The 14551-nt window shown below is 38.3% G+C and overlaps 1 long non-coding RNA gene across 1 annotated transcript; it reads right to left on the bottom strand.

The window, feature by feature from the left end:
• Positions 1-3946: 3946 nt before the first annotated feature.
• On the bottom strand, positions 3947-5458 carry LOC134204853 (uncharacterized). The gene is made up of 4 exons (XR_009977995.1): positions 5385-5458; positions 4982-5320; positions 4806-4913; positions 3947-4733 (listed from the first exon to the last, which is right to left on the bottom strand). It is a non-coding gene; the product is annotated as an uncharacterized LOC134204853 (long non-coding RNA).
• Positions 5459-14551: the final 9093 nt, after the last annotated feature.

The following is a 14551-nucleotide window of genomic DNA, read 5'->3' as shown; positions in this document are numbered from 1 at the left end:
TTAATTTATCTCGTCAGAATACCGTTGTTGTGGATTTTAATGTACTCCCAGTGCGACCTGATGCGGGGAAAGTACATAAGTTTTTGGAAAATGAATTGAAATTAGATCTTTCGGAGGTGAAACAAATTCAATTTCATAACATCCGACGGTGCGTGTTCATTGAAATAACGAGTTTTGAAGCTGCATGCCGGTATGAAACCCGGCACAATCTAAAACATCACTTTCATTGTGGAGATAAGAAATTTTCCATTCACGTCTACGTGGACGCAGAAATAACAACAGTTCGTATACATGATCTCCCTACTTCCATGACCAACGCTGTCGTCCAAGAGCATATGAAGCAGTATGGTGCAGTAACTTCAGTGTCGAGGGAGCGATGGAAGCATTACTTCCCCGGTGTATATAACGGTGTGCGTGTCCTGCACATGCGATTACGTCAATCTATTCCTTCGTACATCACAATTAGTGGATTCCAGAGCTTGTATACTTATAACGGCCAAAAACCCTCATGCCGTATATGTGGCAAATTAGCGCATCCGAAGTTCAAGTGCTCGGAAACAGTTGCTGCAACAGTTCCGAAAACAACAGCAACATCTACTTCATCCTCAACCGAAACAACCAAACAACAGCAAAAAACCTCGAAAACTTCCCGCCGCTAATCAGTGCAAATTCTCCTTCTCCTACTGAAGAGTTTGGAGAAATATTGGCTAGTGTGCATCATTCCATTGCCATACAAGGTGAAAGCGAATCCGATCAAAACAACGTATCATTTGACGACTCATCCAGCTCGGTATCTCTTAACACAAATGAACCAGGAACAAAGCGACGGCTGTCAACTCGTAAGGCAAATGAGAAGAAGAAAATATGCTCGGAGCAGTGTTTCTCGAACGCGGCCCATTCTGCTGACGGCAGCTGCACTGAAATTGATGAGTTTTCCACTCTATCAGGAGAAAATGTAGTTTTACCAACTAGAAAAAATATTTTTAAAAACGACAAAAAGGGTTATTAATATAAGCAAATCGGCTCTGTAATGCTAGAATGGCGGTTGAGCCTATCAAATAAATGAAATAAAAAAATATGAACGATTTGAATAAACAACAAGGGAGATATGGAGTTAGATAATTTTTTGGTCATTTTGCTAAAAAAAATTGTGTTTCCTCAACTAGTATTTCATTACCATATAAATTAAGGGCTTTCTCAATAAAAGACCTTTTTAAAAAAGGTTACGATAAGACAGACTTTATTTTCCTGAATTCAATTTAAAGAAACCTATCAAACCTTAAAATACCTACTCAGCAATTTGCCCTGTGGCCCAGATCAGATGATCGGGGTCCGAAGTCCGTTGGTCGTCGTTGCTGTCCGTGCTGCGTCAGCTGTCTGGGTGCTTCACGATGCATCCATGGTGTCGTGTTGTCGTGTTCCGTTACTGCTATCGTCTGCAGCTTCGTCCCGTGGGAAAGGGTGTTGGAGTCCGTGTGTCCTGTTCGTTAACTTATATTAGAGATGGGCGCTCCGCTCAGGAGCTGTTCGAAAGATTCGCTTCCTTATATTGAGCTGGAGAGCCATGGATCTTTTGTAAGGAACCCCAGTTCAGCAGCTCACTTTAAATTGATGAAATCATTGTCAAACACGCGCCTAGAGAAACTCCCTCGAGTGTACGCACTCGAGTACGCGCGCTGTTGTAATTTGTACAACACAAACGAAAATACCACGCTCGCGGTACACAACACAAGCGAGACAACGGACACACGAGACCTAGTAGTGCGGTAGAACGAACCGTAGCAAGCAAAAGATCCGAAGATCCGAACAACTCTCAATAAATTATTGGCAGTGGCTGATTTTCTACCCGCCGCTGTCACATCCAGGCGCTATAGTAAATGCGCAAAATAGCCAGCAAGAGTTAACCACCAGAAATTTGTATGGCGAAAGACATCTAACGCGGGTTTTCTCAAAATTAGAAACGTTTTATGAAAAACTATTTGGTACCGGTTATGTAGGAAGGTGTCCGCTAAGCATATGCGGTATTTCGAAAAATTTCGTTTCAGGTGGTTCGAAACGAAATTCCGCGGAATTTCGCGGAATTTGAGCATGGCGAAATCTGATTCCTTGATTTCGTTTCGTTTCGTAAAATTGCAAAAATTTCGCTAGAAAAAACTAGCTTCTAACGAAATTTAACGGAATTCCGCGGAATTTCGAAACAAATTTGAACTTAAACTAGACTTCATATTATCAAAAATTTTGGCTGCGCCGCTGAACCAAATCCTAAAGTTGTTTTCAAAACTTTAGATTATACAAATTTTTCTATTAACGATAACTACATAATTCCATTCTCAGTTGACAAATACGTATACGTAACATATATATACATATATACATATACATATATATGTAGTTTTCCTCTATAAAACGTCTTCAGTGAAAAACTGATTCAAATTTAAATTTGGTGATATTTCACGGCGTGTTCAGTAGAACAATATTATCACAAAAAAATGAGCATGGCTAAAATTTCAACTACGTGAAAATATAGCTTCTTATCTTTCATTTCCTAGGTATTTTAAAAAAATCTACCGGGGGGTCCCGAACAACTTTTTTTTTCCTTTCCAAATGGAACCTGCATTCTAATCTAATACCAGCTGCCAGTCACGAGTCCCTCACGAGTTGACTCGTCATGAATTAAATGCAAGGAATGAATATTCTTCATGTTTTTTTTATTTTGAACCTAATTTAAAAGGCTCAAATATGGAAAAGCATGACGGAGCCAAAATTATTAAGTTCAACATTTGGCTAGCAAACGTACACTGCCGGAAAAAACCTTTCGAAGTTCATTAACTTACCTTATGAAGTTTAGCCACAAGAAAATCAATTGAAAATCATAAGGTTACCTTATGGAACAGAATGAACCTTGGATGAATTTTGCCCATAATGAGACATATGTTCCTCATAAAGTTTGCCTTAAAATTTTCATTGATTGACCTTATGAAATTTCATAAGGCAGTGTTATGAAGTGCTTATATAGATGGTATGATTTTTTTAAATTTATTTCAACTTAAAACAAATTATGAATTAAAACCAAGCTGATAAAACGTTTTTTAATAATTATGTCTTTATTAAATAAAAACTCACTCCCACTATATTCAGATTCTATTGCTACAGGATATATGTCCTTAGCCGTACGGTAAGATTCGCGGCTACAAAGCAAGACCATGCTAAGGGTGGCTGGGTTCGTTTCTCGGTCGGGTCTATGAAATTTTCGGGTTGGAAATTGTCTCGACTTCCCTGGGCATATAAGTATCATTCTCTTAGTTTCATAGGGGCGTAACTGTATTGATCGATTTCTCCAAATCGATTTTATATTTTGTTAATAACTCAATTGATTCAAAATCCAAGTGCCAGTGGGGGATGTAATGCCGATGAAGAAGAAGAAGATATGTCTCATAACAATGCAAATGGTCGACTTCGTTTTAAGGCGTGAAGGCAATTAACTTGGGTAACGCAATGAACTACAATTATCCGAATACATATTAAGGAATTTGATAAGCATGTGCAACCGTTTAAAATTGCCTCTGGAGAAACTAATTACGATCCGATACGGAAAGACAACCAATTGCTCTTTCTAATCAGACTACACCGACAAGGAATTGCATCCCTAATCAGCTGTTAAGTAGCAACACTATAACCAAATAACTAGTACATATTACTACTGTAATGTATCAAAGAATGTATCAAATATGCAGCCTTGGTCCAGTGATACCGACACCGATATTACGAACGAAATAGGTCTTGCAATTTCCAAGTTGAAAGCATCCAAATTAAGGCCCCAAACGCAATACAACGGAACGGCGACGGAAACGGAAAATTTGACAGTTAGCCCATATATTTTCTGTCAAATTTGCCGTTTCCGTCGCCGTTCCGTTGAATTGCGTTTGGGGCTTTAGTTATTGCCGAGGACGTTTTTTGGTTGCTGCTTCGATATTACCATAAACTGCGAGCGCAAGCAACAGATGTGTCGTAAGCATGAAACATCCAAGCTCAGTTTCTTGCTGATAAACTATGAAAAGGTGTCGTTCAAATCGGCCTACGTAGAACAAATTTAGTATGCTGCTCGGAAAGTTGTCGCATGAAGTCGTACAAGAACAATTTCTTCAAAACATTTCCCAACTTCGATTTCCTTCTGCCTTGCAAACTTAGTCAAAAATGTTAATTTCCTATGACGGGACAAAAAATTGAACCCAGTCACCTTCAGCATGATCTCGTTTTGTAGCCGCGCATCTCACCGCATGGCTAAGGAAAGGTCCCAACATTAGCATTAGCTCACGAACTGTTGATCAACACGCCACTACATAATAATCAAAAGGAGCTATTCCAAGCAGAACTTTCTGAATGGTGTCCAAACTGCATGAGATGCTGAAACCGATGTGCTGTTAAAAAATGAGTGAGGGCATGACTGGCAACTGGCACCGGGACTGTGTGTTGAGTGCTGACCAGTATGGTTCTGAAGTTGAAGCATTGGCTGAATCTCCTCAGCATCTACCTAAAGAATTGCACCGATCACTCTATCCCGCATTAAGCTCAACGGCTACTACAGATGCCCGAATAGTTGTTTTCCAGCGTGAGAGCCATCGGTAACACCGTTTAGTCTAGCCGTACGCATACTTTGATGTTTTGGCTAAGCTTTGCCGTTCTTAGCTGGTGGTCAAGCTACGCCAAGCAGTTCCAGATCGTCCATATAATTCCTGAAATTGATAAGAAAAATCAGTCAGTCATTGATTATGATTATAATGCTATAATACTCGAGTATTACGTACTGCAGTCCGAAGCTAGAAGTCTATTTATGTACCGGAGCTTTCTTCTCAATGACGAGTTCACGAGTTGCTGTTTCAGACGATGAGTCAATTCATCGTTGTCTTCCTGAACTGAAAAATGAAAATGCTGTATATAGTTCTTTCTATAAGTAATTCTAAACCTTGTGGCCGAATATTACCTTGATTGTTTTAACCGAAACTTGTCGCTTTCCCACATCATTCGTCCGTTTGGCTACTTCTGTCAGTGGCCGTACTGATGTCAGTGATCGTTCCAAAGTCGGAGGAAACCGGAAAATGTTATTTCACAGGAACAGCATCATTCCTCAAACCGTGTACACAATTTGCATAGTAGAGGGCACTAATCGTTGGGGGAGGCAAAACTGAAGGACTTATGGAGTTGTTTCCGACTTTGGAAGACTTCGGGGGAGTGTCTTGGTCGAATCGACTGAAAAACCGACACATGCAGTTGCTTTTATATTTTCGGACATCTTTCTGACATGGCGGTTGTTGTAATGTTGCTGAAATGGAAGGAAATAAAGTTATTGTAAAAATTCGTGATTATTTCGGTCGAAACAGACTCACATTGATGGCGTAGAAAAAATGCTGCAGAAGTGAGCCATTTTTTTGGTTAGCTGTCAAGACGATCAGGATGAACACTGTAATGAACAAGGTCTGTTCATAAGAATACCTTATGAAAAGTTTACACAAGAAATTCGTATGAATTTCATAATTCAAACTTATGATTCCCATTGGTACCTTATGAAATGAAAATAAAATGAATTCATTGGGTTTCATAAGGCAAGACTTATGAAAATCAAAATGTATTTTCTACCAGTGTACTGCTTCGAAAGGGTTGAACCCACTAATATTTTTAACAGTGTTTGTTTAGTTTCAATTTTTTACTTTTTGGATTTAAATGAAAATTAGCGAAATTCGTAGAAATTATTCCAGATTATTAAGAAATTTCAAATTGATTGTTTGAGCTCAAAAAACGACAGGATTCCGACATTCAAGACTTAACGATTTCTGAAAACCTAATGATTTTTTATAACATTTCCAAGATAATATAAAACTATTTTAACCTACCGAGATAAGCATGCCAAGACCATGCTGCAGGTGGCTGAGTTGTATTCCCGGTTCGGTCTAGGAAATGTTTAGGTTGGACATTTCCTCGGCATTTCTATGTGGGATGGTTTTATAAAGATATTTTTGGTTTTGAAAATAAGGAATACATTTTATTCTATGGAGTTTTTATAAATATTAACGGGGCTTAATAATTAGTAAAGCTTTTCTAAATTACGCTTCTGATCATTGTTGAGCTAGATTTTTTCCACTAGATAGATGAATAAAAGTAAAGCTCATCGATTACTTCAAAGTCTGGTGGTTGTACCAAGAGTCATGAAAATAAGTGTCTTTTTAGAAGAAGATGCAGGAGATTGATTTTCGTTTACTGGTTAACTTTTCTGAACTCTTAGGCAATTTAGATTTTATTAGAGTCATCCCTTCAGCACGATTTTTGTGTCTAAAAATTCAAACTCTTCTCCAAAAACTTCTAAAACTACCCTGGTTCTGATCGTCCAAGTTTTGTGTTTGCGTTCTATGTTGGTGGTATTCGGCTTGACCAAATAATTGAACGTTATTGAAAGTGATTGCCAAAAACAAAATAGCAATCCAGTATTTTGCGCACGGTAATGGCAGCGTGAGTTCCTCCCAGTTTGACATTGCATGAAATTGCCTTGAATTGCATGAAAACTATAGATAGTGGAATATATAGATGAGCGAAGATAAATCCTCTGTCTCCAAACGAACTGTCAAACGTGTCTCCAAACGAGCATGACGTCACGATTTCAATGGAAATGTTAAGAGCTGTGACGTCATATGCGCGCGTGCACGGTCGAAAAAATCGACTCAGCCATGCTTTCGCTCATCTATAGATTCTACTATCTATAATGAAAACTATTCGTAAATAAACAGATGTCAAAGAACACGCAAGGCTTGAAATATTTTCAAATTCAAATTGCTTTAATTCAAATACATATTTTGGTTCATTGAAGGCATCATGCGATCTCATCAATGGATTTCAAGAATTGATTATGATGGGAGGAATCATCAGAAACATTATCCTCAATATGTATTCACTCTCGAAGGAATACTTTTTTACACTCTACGTTTTCAAGTTGAAGCCACGCATTAAAGAACAGTTATCGATAACGGAAAAATAAAAAAGTTTTCCAAATAAGACAATTCATTTTTTTTTGTGTAGCTTATGACACCACCAGATCCCTTAATTGAACGAGTCTTCCTAAATTGTTAAATCCTTCATTTGGAATACCTACATGGCAAAATTACTTGTAGTCGAAACCGCCATGCTTCTGACGTCAGCATAGTGCACAATAAAATGATATTCTGAGCTGGGCATGTGGTGAATGTTAATAGAAATGCTGATAATTATTGGAGGGTCTTATGAAGATGAGCATGCTAGCCGTAATTTAGTAGTTGCTCCGTGATTTACCAGAATAAGCGCCTAGGGGGGCATAGGATTTGTTTCCCAGTGCATAATATCACTATCAATTTGCAACAGTCTATAGTCAACAAAGGTAAACATCTTTTCCCTCTGGTTGTTCATCGGTTTCCAAATTACCTTTGTTTTGCAGGATTCTACAATAAAATTGACATCAGTCCATAGTCAGATCAGAAACTCTGGTTGAAATTGCGAGTTTGAGTTTGAGATGCACACTTATTTACTATCAATATTTCCATAGCTTGACCCATGTCCTGGCTTTATCAATTTATTATGGGGTTTACATTCCTAGATAATAAAATTTAAATATTGGAAGAGTGGAACCTAAGCAATGAAATTCTTGAGTAAAATATTTTGACGTTATGTTTGTTTTTAACAATCCCGGTGAGTGCCAATTTTTGTCAATGAATCAAAGCCTACATTGATCAAAATATGTAAATATTTTCTACCTCTTGAATGTCAAAAAGGAACTCACCAGGCCGCCATTATCGAGCGCAAAATACTGGATAATGCGACAACACAATGAAAAGTGGACTAATTTATAAATTGGTAATGAATTTCGAATTATCGTTTCGAATGAGTATTTCTTCAAGCTCACGCAGTGCAATATCATAGAAAGTTGCATGTTTGCCACAACATTTGTAGTAAAATGAATTTGCTTGTCTGGATGAATCACTCGTTCTCATCAACTATGCATCGCAGCGATATGATCTCTAGGACAAAATACAGTACATATTTTTAAGTTTTTTTTATACCCATGTCACTTTTTGTTGAAATCAGAAGAGATTTTATTTTAAACTAAAAGCTAGATATTTACTTACAATTTTGCCTTTTTTGTGCACTTAGCATGACTCATTTTTGCGCTCATCTGTTTACCGTATATCAAATGAAATCTGATTTCTATTTGAATGAGGTATTAAGGATTTCTATGAGCATGTTGGATAGTTTTTAGTGATAAATTGAAGTTACACAATCAAAAATACGACAAAAAAATAGTGTTAAAAGTGAATTATGTGTATCTATATTACTTCTCCTTCTTTGTTTTGGCATTACATTCCCCACTAAGACATTGCCGCCTCACAGTTGAGTGTTCAATCAGCACTTCCACAGTTATTAACTGCGAGGTTTCTAAGCCAAGTTACCATTTTTTTACCATCAAATTTACCACCAAAGTTTCAATTTTGGTATATATTTGGGAAAGAATTGGGTGTATATGTGCATAAGATGACGATGCAGAGCATAATCTCCATCCAAGTCTTTCTTAGCTGTTTGCAGAAGATAACATAAATATATCGAGTTCGGCTTCGTCATGCACTTTGACGCTTGAGCTCCAACAAACTATTAATTTAGACTATAACTTGGTAATTTCGGTACCCCTGAGTTTATATACGATTATTGGAATAAAAAATCCAGGAATCTCATTTTAAATGGGACGCGATAAATAATAATCGTTGGTCTTCCAACTACAAAGATCCGTTTCAGGGAGAAAAAAAAAGTTGTTCGAGACCCCTCGGTAGATTTTTTTCAAATAGTCACGAAATGAAAGCTTAAGAGCTATAGGGCACTGCACGGAAACATATCTTTCTCTTTCGTTCCTCATATATTTTGACGTTTACTGGCCTTGTTGTTTTCAAATTTCTTTGCAACGAGAAAGAGATGAAGCAGTCCGTGCAATGCCCTATATTTTCCATATTTTCACGTAGTGAAAGTTTTGGCGATGCTCATTTTTTTGTCATAAAGGTCCCCCATACACACGCCGTGTTGTTTACTATTTGCACAATATGAATGTACATGCACAATATGAGAACGCGAAGTGAAAAAAATCTACCTCGCGTAGCAGAAGCTCAGCAAGAAGCAAGAGCTCAGAGCAGTCCACGTGGTTGTTTATAATGTCAAATACAAAAGCTCTCTGCAAATCTCCACGTGTTGTCGAAGGGTTTCGAGTCGAATCAGTTGACATCGCTTTTCGTAGTGCGGTAACCTCAAAGGATTATTCCACGGCAATCGCCTGAGGGCAAAACGAACTAAACTGCGTTGGACCCTTTCAATTCGCGTCATCTGGATTTCGTGATAGGGCGCCCACACCTGCACAGCATATTCCGCATGACGAGTAACGAGTAACGCATGACGAATAACGAAAGTTTATCTGCGTTCTGCATCTGGTAAAACTTATTGAGTTGCATTTCGTCGCATTTATCTCCGTACCATTTAAACAACACCAGTTGGCTATGACATCTAGATTTTGTTGCAGCGCAAGACAATCGGTCAATGATCGAATAATTCGAAATATTTTCAAATCATCGACGTACACGCGTTGATGAGATCGAAGTTTACAGCATAAGTCGTTCACGAAGATGATGAAAATCAGCGGCCATAGCTGACTGCCTTGTGGCACTCCGGATGGCGTAGGATATGTATTGGATGAGACAGTCCCTAGTAACATTTTGGTTTTATGATGGTTGTATAACACTCTTGAAGAGTAAATTATGGTCTTAAAGAGCGTTATAAAACTAAAAATGTTACTTGGGAGTGCCTAATTTAACGAAGGATGACCTACCAATCAGGTAAGAACGCAGCCAAGGGACAATCCAGTACGGAAAACCCAAACGTTCAAATTTATTTAAAGTTAATTCGTGAGGAACTTTATCGAAAACCTCCAAAAAGTAGATGTAAATGCTGTCAACTTGACATCTCTTCTCCAGGTTAGAATTCAGCATGCTTGTGTAGGGCATCAGTGTAGGTTTGAGCGATTTCGTACAAAGCCATGTTGGTACTCAGAGATAACAGGTTTAGCAGCCACATACATACGTTCATAAATCAGCAGTTCGAGTGTTTTGGCCAGACAACTAAGAATCGAGATTGGACGATAGTTCTCAACATTATGGGAGCTATCCGCCTTATGAATTGGAGTAACTGCTGATATTTTCCACTCATCTGGGAAGACTCCTACACGCAAAAAAAGCGTTCCCGAATTCGTGAACCAGCAAAAATACACCGTGATTAATTCATGGATTCGGGAACACCAGTCACGTTTTCCAGAACGTTCCAGAAAACGTGACTATATTCCCGAATCCGTGACTGTTGTTCCCGAATAAATACACCATGAACTCATTAGTTCACGCATTCATGAACGCTTTTTTTGCGTGTAGCGCAAGCGACATGTTGAACAAAATGCAAACTGGCAATCGTAATACGTCTGCACATCGTTAAATGAAAACAGGGGGTGGTCTATCTGGACATGGACCTTTCGATGGATCGCCAGCTTCTAATATTTTTGAAATTTCAGTTAAGGAGAATGTGGGGCGCGGAAAGTTCATGTTGTATGATGGAAGAGAGTTAAGAAAGTCTGTCGTATCTGGAGGAGGGTTCGTATTGTACACCGACTTGAAAAAACTGCGAATTTTTTTCCTGGTTTCGATGAAGCGCCTGAAAGCTGACGGGTTCGCTTTAACTTCATTTTGTACACGGTGAACATAATCACGAAAGGTAGACGACACGAGATTTTCGTACTCTGGTTCAACGGTTTGCAGAAGAGCTCTGTTTGTCGCAGTCCGGTTACGGAAAAACCTGTGACGCGTGTTACGAAGTATGTTACGTCGCTGCTGTAGCTCAGCGTTCCACATATCTGCTTATCGTGTCGAAGACCGCGTTGTAGAATGATGTAATCGAGGTGTTAATATCGTCTCTATGTACTGACTATCTGGAAACAATCTAGTGAATTATTTTAGCTCGTTCTTCACAGCCTCGCAGTCACAGCGAGAGAAGTCAAAATCTAAATCCATTTCTTCTACTGCAGATTGGAGATGATAAACCGGGTTACGAAAGTCCAGACGTAGAACGAACGGTTTGTGGTGGCGGTCAGGGCTTAAGATTGAATATGGTGCTTCAATAAGCACAGCTTCGTTACTGTCGCTTACAAATGCCAAGTCAAGAAGTCTTCCGTTCGAATTTGATACAATGCAGATTTGCTTCAAGCCACTAGCAGTTAAGTTAACTCCTGCTCGGAAGAAGCGTTGGTTGGCATATATCCTTCCACTTCGTCATCATATACCATTTGAGCCTAGAAAGGTTGTCATCCCCAACTACGATTACGGTGTCACATGGGGTAGCTATGTTGATGATTTGATTTACACAGTCGGAATGCGCAACAAATTTATCGGGATCACTGTTCGGCCTCAAGCAAATGCCACAGATGTAAACGGATTTATGGGTGAGCATAACCTTCACAACAACCTGCTCAAGTGTTTCACTCTCCGATAGATGAACCGACAAACTTGTCAGAGAGCATTTAACTGCGATGAGAGTTCCTCCACCTCGTTTAGTCGCTTACCAAGGGGCTTCACATGAATTACCTTCTCAACTAACCAACGATTCCTTTCCCGTAGCGCTCACGGAGATGCAGAGCATTCCTCGGTCTCTTATAACAATGAGTGTTAAACTAATTTTCCGCTCCTAATCCTAAATTGACAGTAAGGAGCATCGTTAGGTATTCGTCATAAATTGGAAACTCTGAAGAAAGTATACAATAAGAATAACTTTTTTAATTGATAATTAATAAATTAATCATTTAATTTCATTTACCAAGAATATTATTTAATTGGTGAGCTGTGCATATTTGCTGTTTCTCGGCCAATCATGATTAGCAACTACGATGTGTACAGTTAATCAAGCTATTTAACTATTTGCACAATATGTAAGGAACATTGCAGATTTGTGGGCATTTCTATATCGTCGCATAAAATTTGCAAAAAAAAAAATCCAGAACGGGTTGAAAGATCATTAAAATTGCTGAAAGCTTTCAACTCATACTGATCATAACAGCTCTTCCCATATGCCAAGGATCCTGTGTGTCGACACACAGACAATAGCTCAATGCTTCGAGCTGATTGTATATAAGACTATGGGTCTGTGAAATTCAATCTGAAATACATATCTTTATGCATTTTAGAAAGGTGCACAGGATTCTTTTTATGACCAAAAGTATGCTATATATATATATATATATATGTGGACGAATAAGAAGGAATAAGTTTTGGCTGTTACGCCCTTTTAAAATGTTGGTCTAGTAGTATCAATTCTCTATCGGCGTATACGCCTGGCAGATGTGGATACATATTGAGTATCCCACTGAATAAAAAAAATAGATCTTTGCATTCATTTTCTAATTTTGACTTAGCTCAATACTATAAAACCACGCTGACAAGACAATATGTAGTATTCTTCAGCATAATTACATAATTCTTAAGTGAACGAATGAATTCTTAAGTTTAACGAAATTTGAATCCGTATTTAAAAAATTCCACAATTTCTATATTTTTATATGCTTACTGATATAAAACTGGTATAAAATTGGTCAGATTCGGGAGCACACGCTCCACGATGAATTCCTTTGAAAGCGGCACAAATGCTGGGGTATTATCGCCGATTTACCACATGCGGCGAGAATGCGGCGACTTATGACAGACTGCCTCTTCTGTTATTATAACTTTATTGGTCGCAAAACAGTTATTTGACTCCGAAAAAGTGAAATCAGAATTGCGTACATAATGTAAAACTAATTTAATAAAAAATCCGCGGAAAAAAATTTAAATTTCGTTTCGTTTCGAAAAATTTCGAAATAAGTGAACCTTGATTTCGTATCGTTTCGAAGTCTCGAAAGTAAATCTATATTTCGTTTCGTTTCGATCCGAATCAACATAGACATTTTAAATTTCGTTTCGTTTCGTTTCGTTAGGAAAAAGTGTGTTATCGCATACCCTTAGTGTCCGCTACTACGCCTACCAAATATTTTTTTGATGAAGGTGCTTAATTTTGAGAAATCGAACCTTAGATGCCTTTCGCCATACTGATTTCAGAAAGTTAACTCCTAATGTGCCGCTGTAAGCACGCTCAAAGCAGGCGATTCATTCCGCTCATGTCGTCGTCCAGCTCGAAATTGCTGTGACATGGAAGCGAGAGCTGCGCTACCAGCTCAGATCCGTGTGACACGGATCTCGATTCGGATCAGTCGTGACGGTTTCTAGCGAACCGTGTGGTTCGAACGAACCGAACTGGGAGCTGTGTCTTTCACGGAGCGGATCTTTTGCTTGCGATGGGGTTTCCCGCCAGCATACTGCTACATGTGCACTCTATTTGTTTGTAGCACCGTGCTCTGTATTTTTTACTCTCTTGTTTTTAGTTCTCTCTTTTAGTTTTAGTTTAGCATTGCGGGAACCAATATAGATGAATGGGCTCGCTTGTATGAAAATGTGAACTACGCATGGCTAGAAGCGCGCGCAAACAAGGCATTGATTTACTGCACTGTGAAGAGAAAACTTATGACACGTGATATGGTTCATATACATATCAGAGACTAGGGACTGAACTATTCAAATTAACGGATTGAGAAACTTTATCAACAAAATGTAACTTAGAATTATGAATAGAAAATAATGTTGAGTTAGTTTTTGTATAGAAATAAATGTGATGATTCTGAATGAACTCCTAGACGGTCAGAAAAAGCGTAATAAATGTTATTAGTTTAAAATTGTCAGTTTTTCAAAAGAAATTATTACCTCACTATAGCTTAACATTTTAAAAATTTCGAAGTGAGGTAAATAGATGAATGAATAAATAAATGAATGACACAAATTTTTCAAATTTTTGAACAATAATTAAAATTAAAATAATAATAATATTTACAATTATTTTTTAATGTATCTCGGGTACTTATTCAAAAGGACGTATGTGATATTGTAAACAAAGATTCAAATGTCGATTTGTCCAATCTGATGGCACTCACACGCAAACCAACACCACCAACTAGTAGACGAAGCCTCCACCTTTCTGTCTATGGTGATGGTTTGCGTGGGAGGGCTATCAGATTGGACAAATCGACGTTTGAATCTTTGTTTACAAAATCACATACGTCCTTTTGAATAAGTACCCGAGAATATGTATCATTAAAGAACTGAAGAGCTGATCTAGGGAGCTGACTCTTTTCAATGAACTGAACGGATCAGATCCGCTCACTGCAATGAGCTGTTTTGCCCATCTCTAACTTATATACGTTCAATCATGTGAACATTATACCACTTCCATAACCTATTGTATAGAGTACTTTATGGTGCAGAACACCAATCCGGTTGGTTTTCCAAGAGATCAAAACCATTACTTGAATAAATTTTGGGACTGTGGGGTAAAAGTACGCAAGAACGGGTGGGGCAAGAGTACGCATGTGAATCTTAAA

Source organism: Armigeres subalbatus, unplaced genomic scaffold (assembly GCF_024139115.2).
Source record: "Armigeres subalbatus isolate Guangzhou_Male unplaced genomic scaffold, GZ_Asu_2 Contig937, whole genome shotgun sequence".
Classification (NCBI taxonomy): domain Eukaryota; kingdom Metazoa; phylum Arthropoda; class Insecta; order Diptera; family Culicidae; genus Armigeres; species Armigeres subalbatus.
The sequence above is the reverse complement of the archived record's forward strand: the minus strand, read 5'-3'. Positions and strand labels throughout refer to the sequence as shown.